The 23,954-nt window shown below is 39.1% G+C and overlaps 1 protein-coding gene across 3 annotated transcripts in view; it reads left to right on the forward strand.

The window, feature by feature from the left end:
- NAMPT (nicotinamide phosphoribosyltransferase) overlaps positions 1-23,954 on the forward strand; it is a 376,625-nt gene that overhangs the window by 110,818 nt on the left and 241,853 nt on the right. The window lies entirely within an intron of this gene.

Consider the following 23,954-nt stretch of genomic DNA (forward strand, 5'->3'; position numbering starts at 1 on the left):
ACTGTGGCTTTGTAGTAGAGCCTGAAGTCAGGCAGGTTGATTTCTCCAGTTCCATTCTTCTTTCTCAAGATTGCTTTGGCTATTCGAGGTTTTTTGTATTTCCATACAAATTGTGAAATTATTTGTTCTAGCTCTGTGAAAAATACCGTTGGTAGCTTCATAGGGATTGCATTGAATCTATAGATTGCTTTACTCATTTTCACTATATTGATTCTTCCAATCCATGAACATGGTATATTTCTCCATCTATTAGTGTCCTCTTTGATTTCTTTCACCAGTGTTTTATAGTTTTCTATATATAGTTTTTTTGTTGCTTTAGGTAGATATATTCCTAAGTACTTTATTCTTTTCATTGCAATGGTGAATGGAATTGTTTCCTTAATTTCTCTTTCTATTTTCTCATTATTAGTGTATAGGAATGCAAGGGATTTCTGTGTGTTGATTTTATACCCTGCAACTTTACTATATTCATTGATTACCTCTAGTAATTTTCTGGTGGTGTCTTTAGGCTTTTCTATGTAGAGGATCATGTCATCTGCAAACAGTGAGTTTTGCTTCTTCTTTTCCAATCTGGATTCCTTTTATTTATTTATTTTTTTCTGCTCTGATTGCTGTGGCCAAAACATCCAAAACTATGTTGAATAGTAGTGGTGAAAGTGGGCACCCTTGTCTTGTTCCTGACTTTAGGGGAAATGCTTTCAATTTTTCACCATTGAGGATAATGTTTGATGTGGGTTTGTCATATATAGCTCTTATTATGTTGATGTGTGTTCCTTCTATTCCTGCTTTCTGGAGAGTTTTTATCGTAAATGGATGTTGACTTTTGTCAAAGGCTTTCTCTGCATATATTGAGATAATCATATGGCTTTTATTTTTCAATTTGTTAATGTGGTGTATTACATTGATTGATTTGCAGATATTGAAGAATCCTTGCATCCCTGGGATAAAGCCCACTTGGTCATGATGTATGAACTTTTTAATGTGTTGTTGGATTCTGATTGCTAGAATTTTGTTAAGGATTTTTGCATCTATATTCATCAGTGATATTGGCCTGTAGTTTTCTTTTTTTGTGGCATCTTTGTCAGGTTTTGGTATTAGGGTGATGGTGGCCTCATAGAATGAGTTTGGAAGTTTACCTTCCTCTGCAATTTTCTGGAAGAGTTTGAGTAGGATAGGTGTTAGCTCTTCTCTAAATTTTTGGTAGAATTCAGCTGTGAAGCCGTCTGAACCTGGGCTTTTGTTTGCTGGAAGATTTCTGATTACAGTTTCAATTTCTGTGCTTGTGATGGGTCTGTTAAGATTTTCTATTTCTTCCTGGCTCAGTTTTGGAAAGTTGTACTTTTCTAAGAATTTGTCCATTTCTTCCAAGTTGTCCATTTTATTGGCATATAATTGCTGATAGTAGTCTCTTATGGTCCTTTGTATTTCTGCAGTCTGTTGTGATCTCTCCATTTTCATTTCTAATTTTATTGATTTGATTTTTCTCCCTTTGTTTCTTGATGAGTCTGGCTAATGGCTTGTCAATTTTATTTATCTTCTCAAAGAACCAGCTATTGGCTTTGTTGATTTTTTCTATTGTCTCTTTTGTTTCTTTTGCATTTATTTCTGCCCTAATTTTTAAGATTTCTTTCCTTCTACTTACACTGGGGTTCTTCATTTCTTCCTTTTCTAGGTGCTTTAGGTATAGAGTTAGGTTATTTATTTGACTTTTTTCTTGTTTCTTGAGGTATGCCTGTATTGCTACGAACCTTCCCCTTAGCACTGCTTTTACAGTGTCCCACAGATTTGGGGTTGTTGTGTTTTCATTTTCATTCATTTCTGTGCATATTTGATTTCTTTTTTGATTTCTTCTGTGATTTGTTGGTTATTCAGCAGCATGTTGTTCAGCCTCCGTATGTTGGAATTTTTAATGGTTTTTCTCCTGTAATTGAGATCTAATCTTACTGCATTGTGGTCAGAAAAGATGCTTGGAATGATTTCAAATTTTTTAATTTACCAAGGCTAGATTTATGGCCCAGGATGTGATCTATCCCAGAGAAGGTTCCGTGTGCTCTTGAGAAAAAGGTGAAATTCATTGTTTTGGGGTGAAATGTCCTATAGATATCAATTAGGTCTAACTGGTCTATCGTATCATTTAAAGTTTGTGTTTCCTTGTTAATTTTCTGTTGATCTATCCATAGGTGTGAGTGGAGTATTAAAGTCTTCCACTATTATTGTGTTATTGTTAATTTCCCCTTTCATACTTGTTAGCATTTGTCTTACATATTGCGGTGCTCCTATGTTGGGTGCATATATATTTATAATTGTTATATCTTCTTGGATCAATCCTTTGATCATTATGTCGTGTCCTTCTTTGTCTCCTTTCACAGCCTTTGTTTTAAAGTCAATTTTGTCTGATACGAGTATTGCTACTCCTGCTTCCTTTTGGTCTCTATTTGCGTGGAATATCTTTTTCCAGGCCTTCACTTTCAGTATGAATATGTCCCTGTTTTCAGGTGGGTCTCTTACAGACAACATATATCAGTTCATTTCATTTCAGTCACTCAGTCGTGTCCGACTCTTTGCGACCCCATGAATCTCAGCACGCCAGGCCTCCCTGTCCATCACCAACTCTCAGAGTTCACTCAGACTCACATCCATAGAGTTGATGCCATCCAGCCATCTCATCCTCTGTCGTCCCCTTCTCCTCCTGCCCCCAATCCCTCCCAGCATCAGGGTCTTTTCCAATGAGTCAACTCTTCACATGAGGTGGCCAAAGTACTGGAGTTTCAGCTTCAGCATCATTCCTTCCAAAGAACACCCAGGACTGATCTTCTTTAGAATAGACTGGTTGGATCTCCTTGCAGTCCAAGGAACTCTCAAGAGTCTTCTCCAACACCACAGTCCAAAAGCATCAGTTCTTCTGCGCTCAACTTTCTTCACAGTCGAACTCTCACATCCATACATGACCACTGGAAAAACCATAGCCTTGACTAGATGGACCTATGTTGGCAAAGTAATTTCTCTGCTTTTGAATATGCTATCTAGGTTGTTCATACCTTTCCTTCCAAGGAGTAAGCGTTTTTTAATTTCATGGCTGCAATCACCATCTGCAGTGATTTTGGAACCCCAAAAAATAAAGCCTGACACTGTTTCCACTGTTTCCCCATCTATTTCCCATGAAGTGATGGGACCAGATGCCATGATCTTCATTTTCTGAATGTTGAGCTTTAAGCCAACTTTTTCACTCTCTTCTTTCACTTTCATCAAGAGGCTTTTTAGTTCCTCTTCACTTTCTGCCATAAGGATGGTGTCATCTGCATATCTGAGGTTATTGACATTTCTCCCAGCAATCTTGATTCCAGTTTGTGCTTCTTCCAGCCCAGCATTTCTTATGATGTACTCTGCATATAAGTTAAATAAGCAGGGTAACAATGGACAGCCTTGATGTACTCTTTTTCCTATTTGGTACCAGTCTGTTGTTCCATGTCCAGTTCTAACTGTTGTTTCCTGACCTGCATACAGGTTTCTCAAGAGGCAGGTCAGGTGGTCTGGTATTCCCATCTCTTTCAGAATTTTCCACAGTTTATTGTGATCCACACAGTCAAAGGCTTTGGCATAGTCAATAAAGCAGAAATAGATGTTTTTCTAGAATTCTCTTGCTTTTTTGATTATCCAGAGGATGTTGGCAATTTGATTTCTGGTTCCTCTGCTTTTTCTAAAACCAGCTTGAACATCTGGAAGTTCACAGTTCATGTATTGCTGAAGCCAGTCTTGGAGAATTTTGAGCATTACTTTACTAGTGTGTGAGATGAGTGCAATTGTGTGGTACTTTGAGCATTCCTTAGCATTGCCTTTCTTTGGGATTGGAATGAAAACTGACCTTTTCCAGCCCTGTGGCTACTGCTGAGTTTTCCACATTTGCTGGCATATTGAGTGCAGCACTTCCACAGCATCATCTTTCAGGATTTGAAATAGCTCAACTGGAATTTCATCACCTCCACTAGCTTTGTTCGTAGTGATACTTTCTAAGGCCCACTTGACTTCACATTCTAGGATGTCTGTCTCTAGGTGAGTGATCACACCATCATGATTATCTGGGTCGTGAAGATCTTTTTTGTACAGTTCTTTTGTGTATTTTTGCCACCTCTTCTTAATATCTTCTGCTTCTGTTAGGTCCATACCACATCTGTCCTTTATCGAGCCCATTGTTGCATGAAATGTTCCCTTGGTAGCTCTAATTTTCTTAAAGAGCTCTCCAGTCTTTCCCATTCTGTTGGTTTCCTCTATTTCTTTGCATTGATCACAGAGGAAGGCTTTCTTATCTTTCCTTGCTATTCTTTGGAACTCTGCATTCAGATGCTTATATCTTTCCTTTACTCTTTTGCTTTTCACTTCTCTTCTTTCACAGCTATTTGTAAGGCCTCCCCAGATAGCCATTTTGCTTTTTTTGCATTTCTTTTCCATGGGGATAGTCTTGATCCCTGTCTCCTGTACAATGTCACGAACCTCATTCCATAGTCCATCAGGCACTCTATCTATCAGATCTAGGCCCTTAAATCTATTTCTCACTTCCACTGTATAATCATAATTTGATTTAGGTCATGCCTGAATGGTCTAGTGGTTTTCCCTACTTTCTTCAATTTAAGTCTGAATTTGGCAATAAGGAGTTCGTGATCTGAGCCATAGTCAGCTCCTGATCTTTTTTTGGCTGACTGTATAGAGCTTCTCCCTCTTTGGCTGCACAGAATATAATCAATCTGATTTTGGTGTTGATCATCTGGTGATGTCCATGTGTAGAGTCTTCTCTTGTGTTGTTGGAAGAGGGTGTTTGCTATAACCAGTGCATTCTCTTGGCAAAACTCTATTAGCCTTTGCCCTGCTTCATTCCATACTCCAAGGCCAAATTTGCCTTACTCCGGGTGTGTCTTGACTTCCTACTTTTGCATTCCAGTCCCCTATAATGAAAAGGACATCTTTTTTGGGTGTTAGTTCTAAAAGGTCTTGTAGGTCTTCATAGAACCGTTCAATTTCAGCTTTTTCAGCGTTACTAGCTGGGGCATAGACTTGGATTACTGTGATATTGAATGGTTTGCCTTGGAAACGAACAGAGATCATTCTGTCGTTTTTGAGATTGCATCCAAGTACTGCATTTCAGACTGTTTTGTTGACCATGCTGGCTACTCCATTTCTTCTAAGGGATTCCTGTCTACAGTATTGCAAAAGACTCTGATGCTAGGAGGGATTGGGGGCAGGAGGAAAATGGGATGACAGAGGATGAGATGGCGGGATGGCATCACTGACTCGATGGATGTGAGTTTGAGTGAACTCTGGGAATTGGTGATGGACAGGGAGGCCTTGAGTGCTGTGATTCATGGGGTCGCAAAGAGTTGGACACAACTGCGCGACTGAACTAAAGTGTTCTCCACCGTCCGGAACACACAAAGAGATTCACAGAGTTGGGTAGAGAAGAGAAGGGGGAGGGAGGAGATAGAGGCGATCTGGTGGAGAAAAAGGAGAGTTCAAAGTGCAAAAAAGCAGTCAAGCCAGTAATCTCACTCCCATGTAAAAATGGGTACTGAAGATGAGGTTCTTAAAGGTATAAAATTGATAACAAATACCAAAAAGCAAAGATTAAAAATCTAGAGAAGAGGTTGGATTTTGAAAAATACAGTATTAAATTAAAAAAAGTCACAAAAATTATAAAATATATTTATGTGAAGTTTGCTTTAAAAAATAGGGTCTCTCTCCCTTTTTTTTTGCAAAGTAATAGTAGGTTATAAGATGAAAATTAAAGGAGTAATAGAGGACTTAATAATTTTAAAAAAATTTTTTAATTAAAGAATGATAGTAAAAATAGTAAAAATATATCTAGGACTTTCTCTGGTGGTGTTGTGGGCAGTGTGGGGTCAGTTCATTTTCGGATAGTTCCTTGATCCAGGTTACATTTCGCAAGATCTACAGGCCCCTTCCTATGTAGTCGGTACTAACTACAGGGTTTTAATCTATTGCACCTGTCACTTCCAAGGAGGTTCCCTCTGTTTTAGCTCTTCTGTTTGCTGGTCTCTTCAGTGTCTAATTTCTGCCCTGACACAAGGGGGCGGTGGTGGACACTTTTTTAGGCTCACTTGTTCAGTCGTGCTGTGGGGAGGGAGGGACACTGCAAACAAATAACACTGGCAGATGGTCTCAGTGTCTCCGCCACACTGGGTTTGCCCCCACTCACAGCATGTGTGCTTTCCCTGTATACACTGCTTGAGCTCTAGGTTGCTGTGCCAGGAACTGTCTGAGGCCGGCCCTGAGTTGTATGCACTTCCCAGGTCTAAGCTGCTCAGGTTCAGGTACTCAGGTAGTCCTCAGAGGCGCAGACTCGGTTGGGCTTGTGTTTTGTGCCCTTCCCAAGTGTGAGCAGCTCAGGTGACCAGGTGTTTGGCGAGCACAGTTGCTGGGACTCATCACCTCCTCCTTCCCTGCCTCTTAGTTTTCTGGATGTACAACCGGCTCACCTTCTCAGGCGAATGTTGACCATCCAGAATCCCAAGAAGTCTTGGTTAGCAAAGAAGCCTGCTTACAGTTTATGTCTCTCTGGAGCCGCAATTGCCCCCTTCCCACTCTGGCTGCCGTCTGCCTGTCACCAGACGGGGATGGGCCGGCCTGCATCCGGCTAACTCTGCTCAGTCCTTTGTTCTGTGAGCAGGCCTGGCAGTATTAGGTTAGGGCTTTTCGCCTGGTAGCTATCCCACAATCTGGTTTGCTAGCCCAAGTTAGTTCCCTCAGATTGCCCTCGGGGCATTCAGGCCTGGTCCTTACTCTAAGCAATACAGACTGCCCAGGCCCGCTTGCTAGTGGTGGGTGCAGGCATCTGCGCTGCTTCTCCGCTGGGGGAGTTACCATTGGGCATGTAATCTGTGGGTTTTCATTATTTATTTATTTTTCCTCCCAGTTATGTTGCCCTCTGTGGTTCCAAGGCTCGCCACAGACTCAGCAGTGAGAGTGTTTCCTGACATCTCTCTTTTTTAAGACTCCCTTCCTGGGACAGAGCTCTGTCCCTACCTCTTTTGTCTCTCTTTTTATCTTTTATATTTTTTCCTACCTCCTTTCAAAGACAATGGGCTGCTTTTCTGGGTGCCTGATGTCCTCTGCTGGCATTCAGAAGTTGTTTTGTGGAATTTACTCATCGTTCAAACGTTCTTTTGATGAATTTGTAGAGGAGAAAGTGGTGTCCCCATCCTATTCCTCTGCCATCTTAAGACTGCCCCCTCAACATTAGAAAAAAAAATTTTAATATAAATTTATTTATTTTAATTGTTGGAGGCTAATTACTTTACAATATTGTACTGGTTTTGCCATACATCAACATGAATCCGCCAGGGGTATACACGTGTTCCCCATCCTGAACCTCCATCCCACCTCCCTCCCCATACCATCCCTCTGGGTCATCCCAGTGCACCAGCCCCAAGCATCCTGTATCATGCACCGAACCTGGATTGGCGATTTGTTTCATATATGATATTATAAATGTTTCAATGTTATTCTCCCAAATCATCCTACCCTCTCCCTCTCCTACAGGAAAAAAAAAAAGAAAGAAAGAAAATTTTAAGATTTTACCCAATTTTTTCAGTTTTTCTCAGAGAGAGCATTGACCAGCTGCAAGCTTAGCCATGTCTTCCTCAGAAAATAAAGCTGATACAAACCAACAATCTTTTCTTATAATTTTTAACTGTAAACATTTTCAGTTCTCAGAGAGAATCAGTATCATGACACACATCACTCACATTAAAAAATTATTACCATTTTGGTATATTTGCTTTCTCATCTAACTTCTGCTGAACTATTTTAAAGCAATTTGCAATCTTAGAGCACTTCCATCAAACAAATAATTCAACATGTATCTTCTAAAAATAAGAAAATTCCCTTATACAGTTTTACCATATTGTTCCTTAAAAAATAATAATAATTTCCTTATATTGTATACTACCCAGTCCACCATAGTCAAATTTTCCATTGTCTTCAAAGTATTACTGATAGGTTTCTTATAAGTAAGATAAAATATGCATTAGTTATTATCTTTCTTTTAATGTAGGCTGCTACTTTTTTTCATGACATTTACAGTGTAAAGATGCCAGAGCAGTAGATTGAAATTAATATTTTTGGTAAGGATACTGCATAGATGATCTGAGTAGTCATTCTGCATCGTTTCAGCAGACAGGTGTTTTCCATTACTTCACTGTTAGTGCTGCTGCTGCTAAGTTGCTTCAGTCGTGTCCGACTCTGTGCAACCCCATAGATGGCAGGCCACCAGGCCCCGCCATCCCTCGGATTCTCCAGGCAAGAACACTGGAGTAGGTTGCCATTTCCTTCTCCAATGCATCAAAGTGAAAAGTGAAAGTGAAGTCGCTCAGTCGTGCCCGACTCTTAGCGACCCCTTGGACTGCAGCCTACCAGGCTCCTCCATCCATGGGATTTTTCAGGCAAGAGTACTGGAGTGGGTTGCCATTGCCTTCTCCAATAGTGATGCTAATTTGATCAGTAGGTTAAGGTGGTAACAGTCAGATCTTTACAGTGTAGAAATATTTTCCCTTTGTCATTGCCAAATCATCCAGCACTATGCAAGTGTCCTGTTTCCCACCAATCTTTCACTTACTGGGTTTAGTATTTACGATTTTTGCCTGAGTAAGTTATTTTACTGAAGGTTGCAATATGGGTAACTTTCTAATTCTGTCATTCACCTTTCATTCTTTATGTGGCATTCCTTTCTGTTTCAAGCATGTTTTACAAACTTCCCCTCATGAATTGAGGGTGCACTATAGTCCCTCCCACTTATGGAGGATAAATTCCAGTGTTTTTCTGAATAAGGATATGGTATGTCATCTTTATAGAGAAAGGCATGGCAACCCACTCCAGTATTCTTGCCTGGAGAATCCCATGGACAGAGGAGCCTGGTGGGCTACAGTCCATGGGATTGCAAAGTCAGACACGACTGAAGCAACTTATCATGTATGCGTGTCACCTTTAATGCTGGCTTGTGTATCACATTTGAGTACTTTTGTGCTATAATAAATAACATTTTACCTGTTTTATTTTGTCCTTGGCGGGGTATATCTTCCTGATAGAGATGAAAAGTAGGATTGCTTACTCAAAGTGTAAATTTGCGTAAGATTTTTTTAGATGTTGCCAAATCCTTGTTCATGTGGAGTTGTGCTATTTTCTACTTCCCAACAGTAACATATGCCTCTCTATCCCCTCACAGACAGAGCACATTCTCAAACTTTTGGAGTTTTTGCCAGTATGAGAAATGTTGTATCAGTGAAGTTTTATTTGTATTTCTCATCTGAGTGGGATTCACGGCTCTTTTTTGTGCATTTAATTCCTATCTACATTTATTTTTCTCTAAAGTATTTATTATGGCCTTTTGCTTAATATTTTCATAGATTTCTTGTCTTCTAGATTTTAAGAGATCTTTATATATTTGACAATTAGTCCTATTTTGTAATATAAGTAGCAAATATTTACTCCCAGTTGAACATTTTCTTTAAATTTGATTATGATGTTACTCTCTATGCAAAATAATTTTAATTTTAATATATTTGAGTAAAACTTTTTTCCCTTTATTGTTTCTGGATTTTCCTCAGGCCCAATAAATGAATTCTCCTATGTTTTCTACAAGTACTTGTAAGGTTTCATATTTTGGCATTTAGATCTCTGCATAAACTCCATTCAGAGTTTGCCCTGGTAACTGGTGTAAAGTATGGTTTCAATCTTAACTTTTTCCAAATAATTAATTGTTTTAGTACTTACTATGAAAATGTCTCTTTTCCCAAATGATTTGATATATCATCAAGTAATAAATTTCCACATGTACTTTTAATTCAGTATTTATCAAATGTATCTATAACTGTTATAGTCATTTGATTGAAAGTGTTAGAAGTTTTCCTTCTTTACATCTGCTGTAGTGAAGTCATTCAGTCGTGTCTGACTCTTTGCAACCCCACGGCTGTGGATGAATTCAAATAGCATTGGGTGTGTCTAGTCTCTGGACGTTTAGTATAGTTTCTGTGAAAATATACATATGGGCCTGATGGTTTCAAAGGCCCTTGATAACTTTAACTATTTCTTCTCTAGATTTTTTTTTTAACTTTTATTGCATTCAGTTTTGATACAGTGTTTTCCTAGAAAATGATCCATTTAATCTAGGTTTTTCAGCTTATTTCTGCAGAATTGTTCTAACTGATCTTTTATGGCTTTTAGTATTTCCTTTCTTTCAATAATATTTTTCCTTTTATCATTCCTTATTTTGAATAACTGCTTTTTCCTTATATTACTTTTGTATAGCTAGTTAATCTGCCTAGTTTGTTGATTTTCACAAAGAACAGCTTTTGAACAGTAATTCTACCTCTTTTTGTATATGAAATTAATTTCTCAAGTCAGTTCAAAACAAATAAGTTCGGTTCACTCGCTCAGTCATGTCTGACTCTGCAACCCCATGAACTGCAGCATGCCAGGCCTCCCTGTCCATCACCAACTCCCGGAGTTCACTCAGACTCACGTCCATCGAGTCAGTGATGCCATCCAGCCATCTCATCCTCTGTTGTCTCCTTCTTCTCCTGCCCCCAAATCCCTCCCAGCATCAGAGTCTTTTCCAAGGAGTCAACTCTTCACGTGAGGTGGCCAAAGTACTGGAGTTTCAGCTTTAGCATCATTCCCTCCAAAGAAATCCCAGGGCTGATCTCCTTCAGAATGGACTGGTTGGATCTCCTTGCAGTCCAAGGGACTCTCAAGAGTCTTCTCCGACACCACAGTTCAAAAGCACCAATTCTTTGAGCTCAGCTTTCTTCACAGTCCAACTCTCACATTCATACATGACCACTGGAAAAACCATAGCCTTGACCAGATGGACCTTTGTTGGCAAAGTAATGTCTCTGCTTTTGAATATGCTATCTAGGTTGGTCATAACTTTCCTTCCAAGGAGTAAGCATCTTTTAATTTCATGGCTGACACCTGCAAAGAAGCAATTGTAGAGTATACCTTTAATTGTAACAGGAAAGAGGACTACATCTATCAGATAAATCACTCACTTTTCCTCAGCCTTTATGATTTTCTCCATTTATATGTTTGACTTCAAAAGCCTGCTGGTTCATGGAGCTGAACCATAGACAATTCCATTTTTCACGACTCCTCCAGTTTTACTGACTTCACAATGGTGATAGGTTTAATGTAGTCTTTATTTGTTCATCTGATTGCATCACAAGAAAATAAGGCAGAAGCTCCTGGGACCACTGGTTTAGCCAGGGATGCCTCTGATGTTGGAGGAAAAAGCCACATACCCAGGATAGAACTTCCGCTTTCCACACTAATGGGTGAATATTGCCCTTCCTAATTCCAAATTTGAATCAGCTCTTTGGAGATTCTTAAGAGTAAAGTTCTCATGGACCATAGAAATGGGTCTGGGCTGAGAGATCGTATCTTAGACAAATAGGCTATATGTTCTTACAGGTTACCCCAAATCCCTTCCCTCTTCCTCCCTCTATACAGGCTCTTCTCTTTTTGTCCACCTTCAATCCACCAAATTGTTAGAAATCCAAACCCAGTGAGGCCCTGTTTTTAGATTTCTTCCCTGGTAAAATGTAGGAAGCTTTTTTTATAATTTTTTTTTTTATTATGGAGCTTTTTAACCTGTTTTTTCTTCTAGGAATTTTATGGTTCCAGGTATTACATTCAAGTTTTTAATCCATTATGAGTTAATTTTTGTATATGGTATAAAATAGTAGTCTAGTTTCATTCCTTTGCTGTGACCATCCAGTTTTGACACTATTTAAGACACTGTCCTTTCTGTATCATATATTATTGCCTCCTTTGTCATAAATTAATTATAGATTGTTTTGGTTAGAATGAAAATTTTAACAATATTGATTCTTCCAGTCTTTGAACACTGTATCAAACTAAAATGCAATGCTGCTAAGTCACTTCATTCGTGTCCAACTCTATGCGACCCCATAGATGGCAGCCCACCAGGCTCCCCCGTCCATGGGATTTTCCAGGCAAGAGTACTGGAGTGGGTTGCCATTGCCTTAGATACAAAACGGAATACTACTCAGCCATAAGAAAGAATAAAGGTTTGCTGTTTGTGACAACCTGAATGGACCTTGAGGATATTATTTTATATTAAGTGAAATAAGTCAGACAGAGAAAGACAAATATTTTAGAAGACACATGATTTTACTTGTGTGCAGAATCTAAAAAGTAACACAAACAAACAAAAAAACACAAAAACAGACTTCAAGATACAGAGAACAGATTGGTGGTTGTTGAAGATGGGAAGGAGTGATTGGGGAGACAAAATGGGTGAAGGGGATTAAGAAATATAAACTTCCAATTATAAAATAAATATGTCATGGGGATGTAATGTACAGCATGGGAAATATGGTGAATAATAAGGTAGTAACTGTGAAGTGACAGATGGTGAATAGACATTGTGGTGACCATCTTGCAGGGCATAAAAATGTTGAATCACTATGTTATACACATAAAACTAATACGATATTATATTGTATGTTAGTTATACCTCAATAAAAAAATTCAGACTAATTGGAATTTAGAATTTAGTCTCAAATGGCCTGAGGTCTGGATCATGAAATCATTTATGAAGTCTGCAAAATGAAATCATTTATAATTCCTGAAAATTTCAAACACTTGCAAACATACAAACCAAGCCATACAAACCAAATTATTGCCTTGTTTTACAAGTAATGGGAGCATTTTTATTGTGTACTATTAATAATTTATAAATGGCTGCCTTGAAAGTGCTAGAGGTATGTGAAAGCAATTTATTCTAAGCTCTAAAATAATACCATCTATTGTTTGTTTTTCTGATCTCAAGAAATATAATTTCATTGCTGGAATTTGGAAAGTAAGAAACAGCAAAAGGAAAAAATAATTCTATTACTTTGAAATAAGCAATTGAAATATTTAATCATCTTTTCTTGAGGTACCTTCATGTATAGATTTATTTTAAAGTGAAATAATTCTGTATACAGCCTATATCCTAATTAATAACATAGCTAATGACCATAATATCTTATCTAAATATTTTTCAAAAGTATTGTTTTTAATGGCTACCTAACAATCTATAATACAGAGCTGGTTTAATTTATTTATCTAGTCATTTAAAGTTCAATATTGAACGTATTTTCACTGTACTATAAATAACTTGAAGTCCTTCCTCTGGCATATACATCTGAGCATTTGTTTTGATGATTTCAGAAATTGTATTACTATGTTGAGGATAATGAACAGTTTAAGGCTTATTGATACAGATTTCCAACATCATTTTCAAAAAAGACTATAATTAACATGTGATTCATAAATGTGGTTACAATGAATGTGAGGGCCTTTATGGGATAGAGGTATGGTTAGACCTTAGAGCTTAAAGGGAACAATTCACCCCTGGGATACCTTAGATTGACTCTAATGGATCCTCCAAACCACATGGGTTTCATGAGCTATTGTCCTTTCTGGTGGAAGAGTCCCAAGATATACATTCTGGGGAAACGTTGTGAGCTGGAAAAGAAATTGGATTAGGATTTAAAAGAGGATGGGATTCATTCCACTGCTTTTTTGAATTTTCTTGGTGCATCTGAACCATGTGTGTCAGTCAGGATTGACTAGGTTAGTACTTTAGGCACAGTTCAAAAATATCCCCTAAGATCCCTGCACCATAGTGTACACTGCTCCGTATAAACCCCAGGACTATAAATATCATGATTTATATGGAACAGCTGACTTGAATAAAGGGTGATTATCGCAGGGGGTGAGGAGGAGAGGTTTGACCTGAATCATATAAACACTTTAAATCTGAGTCTAGAGGCCCAATCTGGACAAGTCAGGGAGATCTGAAGTGTGAGATGGGTTTGGCATGAGGGACTTTCTCCATGGCTGCCTTTAGAGATGGAGACTGCACAGCTAGACATGTGGGTAGCCTCAAAGAGTTTAGCACAACCCCCAGATGACTACCAGCAAGAACACGGGGTCCCAGAACTGCAAAAAGCTACTGGCTGTGCTTCTACTAAGAAGAGTGTGCTTCCCTACTGTGTCCCAGGATGACACAAAGGAGCACATATGTTGATTCTCCTTTGGAGCTCACTATATGCTGCTGCTGCTGCTGCTAAGTCACGTCAGTCGTGTCCCACTCTGTGCGACCCCATAGACGGCAGCCCACCAGGCTCCACCGTCCCTGGGATTCTCCAAGCAAGAACACTGGAGTGGGTTGCCATTTCCTTCTCCAATGCATTAAAGTGAAAAGTGAAAGTGAAGTCACTCAGTCGTGTCCGACTCTTAGCGACCCCATGGACTGCAGCCTACCAGGCTCCTCTGTCCATGGGATTTTCCAGGCAAGAGTACTGGAATGGGTTGCCATTGCCTTCTCCGAGCTCACTATATAAGCCCCAATAAATTAACAAGCTCAACTCAGAGACTTCTCCTTGCATTTCCAAAGAATGTCACCCTGACATAAACTAACCCTGGCATATCTTCAGTCTTCAATAGGTAGTTGTGCTAAGCTCATCCATCATTAAACTCTCCAACTTGCACTAACCTGAAATATCAGCACTGTGGAAGTAAGCAGATAGATTTATGAAACCAAACCCACTGAAGATGAGCAGAGAATCCAGTGAGTTTAATGATAAACATACTATATGACCTAGCAAAGTGACTCTTAGTGTATATCCTCAATCTGCCCAAGGTAACAGTATACAGATGTTCATGAAATGACAAAAAAGAGGAACCATTCTCCTTATCTATGAACAAAAAAAATATTAATGGACAAACAAGTGGTAGTGTGTTTAGCAGCAAAAATGAACTAGAGTTACATATCTTAACATCCATAAATCTCAGAAATATGTTGAGTGAAAAAGAGGATTCAGAATAACATATAGTAGGACACCATTTATAAAGCTTAAAACATGCAAAAATAATACTATGTGTTATTTATGGATGTATACATACATAGTGAAGTTTAAAATATTTGTGAAAATAATAAAGAGTATATTCAAGATACTGATTTCTTGTTGGGAGGGAGGAATATATAGGGAAAGGGATACAAAAGCGATGCAGAGAGAGTATATTGTGACTATAATATTTTATTAAGCAGGGTAGTGGGTCCATGAACCTGAATAGATTATTCTTGGTACTTTTATATATATATGTGAAATATTTTTCTTAAAACCAATACAATATTGTAAAGTTAAAAAATAAAATAAATGAAAAAAAAAAGAGTTGAACAGAAGTTAAGAAATTTAAAAAAAATCAGTGAAAATATTGTTTTAGGGTGAACTGATGATGATTAATCTTGAGTTATTGCAGACCATGAGAGCAATTTGGGTAATAAAAAGTGCATTCAACTATGACTATGAAGACACATGCCCTGGTCCCAGTTTTGCCACTAACTGCCGAGTGATTCAAAATAAAACACATCACTATAGCTCCCAGTGCTACATTCTTTTCTGAAATGAGGGACTTGAACTAGGAGGTTTCTGAAGTTTCTTCCAACCCCAGAAAGGAATTGAAACATATTTCAACCTCTCATTTTTTCAAATAGATGCTGTCTTTCTCAAGGACCATAAACTGGTATTAATCACTTTACATTTTCAGTGTCTTTTCCAATATCAACATATTCTTGACACATTTTAAGGCCTTACCTAATAATATACAACTTGCAGTGACTGAATAAACAACTACAACAAAAACAACAGAATCTTCTCTTTTCATCATTAATTCCTCCTAAGTCAAAGGTGAGCTTCCCAGGTGGCACAGTGGCAAAGGATCTGCCTGCCAATGCAGGAGACACAAGACACATGGGTTCCATCCCTGGGTCGGGAAGATCCCCTGGAGTAGGAAATGGCAAGCCACTCCAGTATTCTTGCCTGGAAAATTCCATGGACAGAGAAGCCTGGCAGGCTACAGTCCATGGGATTGCAAAAAGTTAGATGTGACAGAGCAACTGAGCACACATAAAGCCAAAGGTGGTGCATAAGTAACCATGCTCAGTTTTGGGTTACAAGACTGAAGTAGCACGACAGAGAGAAAGTGTTTTCTCAATCACCTTTATCCTTTGTTAGCCATGCCAATCAAGTGTGCTTTTGATTGTCAGAGGCAGGAGAGGAAGTGTCTTCATGGTTCTCACGTCAACCAATCCCTACAATCAAAAGAGAATTCCAAAATTCTTTGATGATGAGTCAGTGGGACTTTCTTCTTCAGGATGAAAAGTTCAAAGCATCAGTCTAGTTTTCTCCTTATAGAGCATATAGTCACACAATGAAAGCATGTTCTAATGAAAAGTTGGATATGTCCAGCAAATATTTCATACTTGGAGCCTGATTCTTTGTTTTTATAGGCAAGGACTGGCTATTTAAAACATGGAGGAAAGTTACTACGTGAACATCAACATAAATGTGGAATTAAACTTACTCATTGGGACAGATAGACATGAGCCAGTGTGACAAATCAGAGATAAAGGTAGGCCTTTGGAAAAGAATGGAGAGTTTGAGGGCAAGTTACATTGATCTGAAAACTGGACCAAGTGAATCCGGGGCATTTGAAGAAGTTTGAACTCTGACTGGAGAGTCTGCAGAGAGAAAGGATTTGAAACAGCCGTGTTAGGCTCTGGGATGCGTTTCCCAGATCCCCTTTCGATAAAGACTCAAGGTCCCAGCTCCTAGGAGTGCTGTGGGCCAGCAGCCCTCAGTCGTCAACATCTTGAGGGATTGTCCCATCTGCAGTCAGCTGCCGCCTCCAAGATTGTGCCCCTCCCTCTGGTGGCCAGCATCCAATGACTGATCAATGTGAGGACCTCAGTTAGCAAATCAGCTGCCGTACCATATGATACATTAATGATATAAATGGCACCTTTTACACTGCAATCCAGGGGTGGTTTGGAGAAGGAAATGGCAACCCACTCCAGTATTCTTGCCTGGGAAATCTATGGACAGTGAAGCCTGGGCTACAGTCTATGGGATCGCAAAGAGTTGGACATGATTTAGCAACTAAACTACCCCACCAGCAAAGGTGGTTGAAGACTTCTGCGTGGTGGCAAGTTCACAGAGCACTGGATCTGTGCTGTTCAGAGACCAGGAGGAGGATGTGTGCTGGAAGGCCCCATTTGAAGGCCCAGCAGTGGCCTAGGAGCTTTGTCTGTGACTCTCCATCCATAATGGGGAATGAATCTGGGGTGCCCTGTACTCAGAGGGTTCAGAGAACAAAGCCGAGGCAGTCACTTGTTTGCTGGCCAGGCTAGCTCCTAATCTTGGAACAAGTCAGTGTTTTCTGACAAGGAGGCTAATTTTAGCTTGAGTGAATATCTGTGGTTGTTTATTAATTCAACATCCAATGGAATTAAGGAAGGAAACAGTGAGTCAGACACCATTTATGTGCATCCTCAGCAGTTAGTTTCTTTGGAACCAGAGGCAGAAAAACAGATTGGTTTTACAATCTTCTCATGAACATTGGGAGACAGTTTTTATCTGGTTTGCAATCACTTTTGTGTCTAGTATTTCAAAGCAGGGTTGCCTGGGACCTGTTCACTGTCCAGGGTGATGCAAGCTTTGAGAGGGAGTTGCCTTCAAATTTGAACCCTTCTCTATCCCCAAAGAATCTTAATCGCTTGTGCTCAGGAAACCTGAATTCTACCATCACTGCCTGGGAACCTGCAGGCTGTAGTTCATCACTCTGGGTCTTAAAAGACTTTGCTATTAGGAGAGCCTCTTTGGCCAGCTTCAACTCCCTTTCAAGTGTAGCTGCTCAACATTAATAATAAATTGCAAAACTAGTCCCTTGGAAGCCAGCCACAGCCAATTCCAAACTATAACTCTGTTTGTTGCTTCAATTCCATCTGGTTTCCTCTCTCAGCTGGTCCTGTCATGAGATTGGGAGTGATCTTAGGAAGACACGGGGTGATGGAAAAAGAAAAATTGAAAGCTTGCTGTGTCTTTCTCGCTCCTGTAGAAAGTTTAGTAAACAGATGAATCCTTCTCTTGTTTACATCTAGCTTTTCATGAGTTCTGTTTAATTTAGTCAACATACTGTATTCAACAAGGGGGGTGGGGGAGATTACTTCTAAGACAGGCAAGTGGAGGTTCAGTGTCTGAATAATCTCCTGAGGAGGTCTAGGGGACACGAAAGATAAGATTTTCTTAAGGGAGTAACCGTGCCAGTGTGGTAAACATGCATGCTGCTCCCCAGTATTGCCAGTTCTTCCCCCATTCTGGGCACTTGGGAGGATGCACTTTCCCACTCGTTGAAGTTAGTGGACATATGGTTTGTTTTAGTGAATGTCAAATGAGAAGAGATCATGTGTGTTACTTCTGGGTGGAACCATTCAAGAGCCAATGCATCCTTTCCCATGCTTTCTTTTCCCCTGCTGTGACAAACACTTGAAGTTTCCTGATGACACAGTGGCATCGTTAGATGATTTGGAGTTACTGTGGACTGGGAGTCAAGCTCACTACCAATCTCCATTGAACATGTAGTAGAAATGGTGAATACTTACTGTGTTAAGTCATGGAGACTTTGTTTTTGTAATTTTTGCTTACTACTGCACCTAACCTAGCCTTTCCTAGCTAAGCTGTTGTGGCACTGATTAGCCTCAAAGAAAAGATCTCTATTAATATTTTGGAATCACATTAATAGACAAGTTCCTTTGCTCTGCAGTCAGCAAATCTTGCCCTCTCTGATATTTTTTGTACCTCACTCTTACATGACAAAGGAGAGCCAAAGATCACCAAGTATTTGAGAAATCTTCCAATTTGGAAGGCTCTGTACATACAAAAGCAACAGAAAAAAAAAAAAAAAAAGGAGGAACTCAGAAAAAAAGCTTAGATAATTCATGGAGAAGGAGGGAAAAAAGAATATATATATATATATATGTGTGTGTGTGTGTATATATATATATATAATTTATATCTTCAGAAAGATGAGATATTGCATCCATGAAACAAAACAAAGTTATAGAAAATTTGAAAGAACTACTGTATATAAAATAGATTAACTAATAAGGATCTCCTGTATAGCATAGGGAACTCAGCTAAATACTCTGTAATGACCTATATAGGAAAAAAATCTAAAGAGTGAATATATGTATATACATAACTGACTCACTTTGCTGTATAGCAGAAAATAACACAGCATTGCAAATCAACTATACCCCAATAAAACATTTTTTAAAAGAACTCTTATAAATGAAAGACATTGATAGAATTTTTTAAAAATTCAATAGAAAGATTAGAAGAGTACTCTTCCAGAATGAAGGGAAAAAAATTTTAAATAGAGACAATAGGAGTAAAAAGATCAATCCCTGAGGTCCAGTCTTTATTTAATATGTGTTTCAGGAAGTCTGAACAGAAAGAGAGGACAGGGGAGGAAATTATCAAGGATATAACATGAGAAAAATTCTTAGCGTAATGAGTCAGTGGAGTAGCCAGCACAATGAATAAAAGAAGAAATACTTCAAGGCACATCAGAATGAAATGTCAAAAGGCCAAGAATAAAACATTCGTACAACTGTCAAAAAGAAAACACACACAAAGGATGAGAATACTGAGAACTGTCAGAAGGTACAAACCAATAGCACCGTGCCTTTAAAATCTTGAGGACAAATAATTTTCAACCTAAAATCCTATACCCAATCAGAGAGCCAAGTATTAGAAGAATTGTTAGCTATGCAGTGTTTCAAAAATTAGGCTTCCAGACATTTCTCCAAAAACGCCACATGCTTCACCAATAGCTAATCCACCCAAATGATAGTAGCTAAGGCAATGGCACCCCACTCCAGTACTCTTGCCTGGAAAATCCCATGGACGGAGGAGCCTGGTGGGCTACAGTCCATGGGGTCGCTAAGAGTCAGACACGACTGAGCGACTTCACTTTCACTTTTCACTTTCATGCATTGGAGAAGGAAGTGGCAACCCACTCCAGTGTTCTTGCCTGGAGAATCCCAGGGATGGGGGAGCCTGGTGGGCTGCCATCTCTGGGGTCGCACAGAGTCAGACACGACTGAAGCGACTTAGCAGCAGCAGTAACAGTACTTATACATATTTATATACGTGCTCATTTGATCTTGAGGACAGCTGAATGAGGGAAGTACTGTTCTTTTCACAATGATTTTACAGGTAGGAAAATTTAGGCATAGACAGGCAATGTCTCCAAGGTGGCACAACTAATAATACAGAGCTAGAGTCTGAACTCAGCAGTTTAACCCCAGAGACTATGTTTAGATCACTATTTTACATGACCTTCAAGATAGACATTTAACCCCGGAAACAATGTGCTCAATGAAATGAAAGAAAATTTTAGAATAATAGCTGTACAGCAGACCTGAAATAAAATAGTCAATATTGGAATGGAAGAATGAAGGACTCTAAAAGAATATCTCCAGAGGAAAAAAAGAAGGGATAGTTTATCTGACTTATTTGTTTATTGAGGTGATGTCCTGGGGAGATTTAAGCTACTCAAGTGAAAATATGAGGCATTTCTTTCTCTTTTTTTTCCAGTTACAAAGTATTTTTAATCTTCACAAATGAAACAGTTATCAGAAAAGCTGTCACTTCCTCTACAAGATTACTTTCTAGGGGATCGAATTTCTTTTCCTGGAAGAACCCAAGAAAACATGAGGCATTTTTTAACTCCAAGAAGTGAACAGTAAAATAAGCACAGTTTACTATCTACTTCAGATATAAAAGCATTTATATATTTATAGTATATTCTGAATATTGATTTCAGAACTATGGTAAAAATACCTTCAGAGGCAGAATTTCCTACTATTGGGAACAGATTAGAAAATTCTCTCTCCACAAAACAAATATAGCATTGTGGGAAAATATCAGAAACTGATCACTTAAGGGCTCTAAAAGTTAACCAAAGGCAAACAACAATTTAAGAAGCATGTGTTCAGGAAAAACTGCTAGTACTTTGAATAAGAACAGTGGGAGTTTACAGCCTTCTTGCCTGGGGCTGCTTCCATCTCCTCCAGCTCAGTTGGTGAGAAACATAGCTTTTCTAGAGTAGAACTGACTGTGAAAACCAGCAGCTTCACAGCCACAGGGGACTGACTTGATCAGGAGCAGAGGGCAAAGATCCATGCCCAGAGTCGTCATCTGTAGAAGTAGGAACTTCTTGGTAGGAAACAAACAGGAAAAAATCCATAGCTCTGCTAGTCTAAGGTGTGGTCTGGTTAGAGTGAGTGGCAACCAGCCGGAAATGTATAGAGATACTAGAAATGAAAGCACTATAAAAGGATTAGACAAAATCTCCCTCAGGATTGTTTTGTCTATTCGGGTTCTTTTGTGTTTCCATACAAATTTTTAAATTTTTTGTTTTGGTTCTGTGAAAAATACCATTGGCAATTTGATAGAGATTGTGTTGGGTCTGGATTGCCTTGGATAGTATGGTCATTTTTACAATGTTGATTCTTCCAATCCAAGAACATGGTATATCTTTTCATATTTTCATGTTGTCTTCAAGATCTTTATAGCATCTTAGAGTTCTCAGAGTACAGGTTTTTTGCCTCCTTGGGAAGGTATTTTATTCCTCAGTATTTTATTCTTTTTTGATGCAAAGGTTAATGGGATTGTTTCATCAATTTTTCTTTCTGATATTTTATTGTTAGTGTATAGAAATGCAGCAGATTTCTATGTTTTAATTTTGTATCCTGCAACTTCACCAAATTCATTGATGAGCTCCAGTAGTTTTCTGGTAGCAGACTTAGGATTTTCTATGTATAGAATCATGTCATCTGCAAATAGTGACAGTTTTACTTCCCTTTTACTCCCCTTCCAGTCTGGAATCCTCTTATTTCTTTTTCTTCTCTTGACTGCTGTGGCTAGGACTCCCAAAACTATGTTGAATATATGTGGTGAGTGTGGGCATCCTTGTCTTGTTCCTCATCTTAAAGAGAATGCTTTCAGCTTTTCACCTTTGAGTATGATGTGTTAGCTGTGGATTTGTCATACATAACCTTTCTTATGGTGAAGTATGTTCTTTCTTTTTTTTTAAATTTTTTTATTCCTTTATTTCTCATGTGTTCCCCATCCTGAACCCTCCTCCCTCCCCATACCATCCCTCTGGGTCGTCCCAGTGCAAGTATGTTCTTTCTATGCCCACTTACTGGAGAATTTTTATCAGAAATTGGTGTTGAATTTATTGAAAGCTTTTTTGGCATCTATTGAAATGATTGTATGATTTTTATTCTTCAGTTTGTTAATGTAATGTATCATATTGATTGATTTGCAGATATTGAAAAACCTTTGCATCCCTGGGATAAATCTTATCATAGTGTATGATCCTTTTTAGTGTATTGCTGAGTTTGGTTTGCTAGTACTTTGTTGGGGGGTTCTGTACGTATGTTCATTAGTGATACCAGCTCATGATTTTATTTTTTGTATGTGATGTTGTTGTCTGTTTTTGATATCAGGGTGATGGTGGCCTCATATAATGAGTTTAGAAGCATTACTTCCTCTGTAATTTTTTTTTAATAGTTTGAGAAGGATAGGTGTTAACTCTTTTCTGAATGTTTGATCAAGTTCACCTGTAAAGCCATTTGGTTCTGGACACTTTTTGGGGGGGGGGGAATTTTTAAATTACTGATTCATTTTCAATATTGGTAATTGGTCTGTTTATATTTTCTATTTATTCCCATTTCAGTCTTGGGAATTGTCTTGGTGTTTTTTTTTTTGTTTGTTTGTTTGTAGCTCACTGAGTTTCTGTTAGGCAGCTATTTTGAATTTTTTGTCAGGTAAATCATATATCTCTTTGTCTTTGGATTCAGTTACTGAAAGATTGTAATTCTTTGGTGGTGTCATGTTACCTTGATTTTTCATGTTCCTTGACATTTTCGTTGCATTTGAAGTAGCAAATCTTTACCAACTGCATTTGGGAGAGAGAGACTTTCTATCAACATTACTATGAATTTTGAGGCCATCTCAGACCTTCTGTGGGTACACCTGCTCTTTGCTTCTTGCGCCCTCTTGTGGCAGAATTCTTAAACTTGCGCGCCATCTCTGGATCCTGGATGCACCAAGCCCAAGGCTCACAACCTCTCTTGCTTTCTTACTCGTGACCCTAACGTTCAAGTTTGTGGGCTCTCCCTGGTGTGCATATTAGCCAACTTTCTGTGTGTGTGTTCACTGGAAACCTGCCAAAACCCACTCAGGCCATCGTCAGGAGCATGTACAGGGAGCTGGCCACAGATGAGTATACGGTTGTGTGGATGACCCATGTGGGATAGTATAGGTGCCCATGGGCTAGAGGTGCTCCCAGCCACTGTGGGCTGGCTTCTTGATGGAATCCACAAGGCGGTGAGGATCTGTGTCACTTTCATGTCCTTCACAAGTTCTCTCTGCTGTTCTCCCTACTACTCCCTACCTGTAACTCATAGAGATCTTCATGTAGTATTCCCAATGGGGTGAAAGAGAAAGGAACCCTTTGGAGTTGTCCTGCACAGCTAGGGAGTCAGGTGTCACTCGAATGCTGTCTCTTTCACCTTTGAGATAAACCAAGGACCAGGGAAGACCTTCCTATGCCCTAAGCCGTGTCACCTTGAGAGGGAGATGATGTAGGCAAGGTCAAGCGATTCTTCATACCCTTTCCAGTGCATCCAAACTCTCTCTCTCTTTTTTTTTTTTTTGCTCCAATGGATTTCTGGAATTACTTCCCTGGAAACCTGGACTTTCGCAAAGGCTGTCTCATCAGTTAGTGATTGTATTCAGTACGTTCACCAGGGACTCCCAGATCATGAGCAGGAGAAGCCAATTCATGGGTCACCATGGGGTCCAACTAGAACCAAGATCTGTCAGCCCATTGGACTGCTCCTAGGCCCATTGGCATATGGTGCTAGAACCCACAGCTCCCTCAGAGGAACTTTTGTCTGTGGATGGATACTAAATTTTTGTTGGTGAGGGACGGGATGAAAATGAGCAATGTCTTTGGCTAGT

The sequence above is a fragment of the Bos grunniens genome, chromosome 4 (genome assembly GCF_055505025.1).
Source record: "Bos grunniens cultivar Pamir isolate PY7600 chromosome 4, Bosgru_T2T1.0, whole genome shotgun sequence".
Lineage (NCBI taxonomy): Eukaryota > Metazoa > Chordata > Mammalia > Artiodactyla > Bovidae > Bos > Bos grunniens.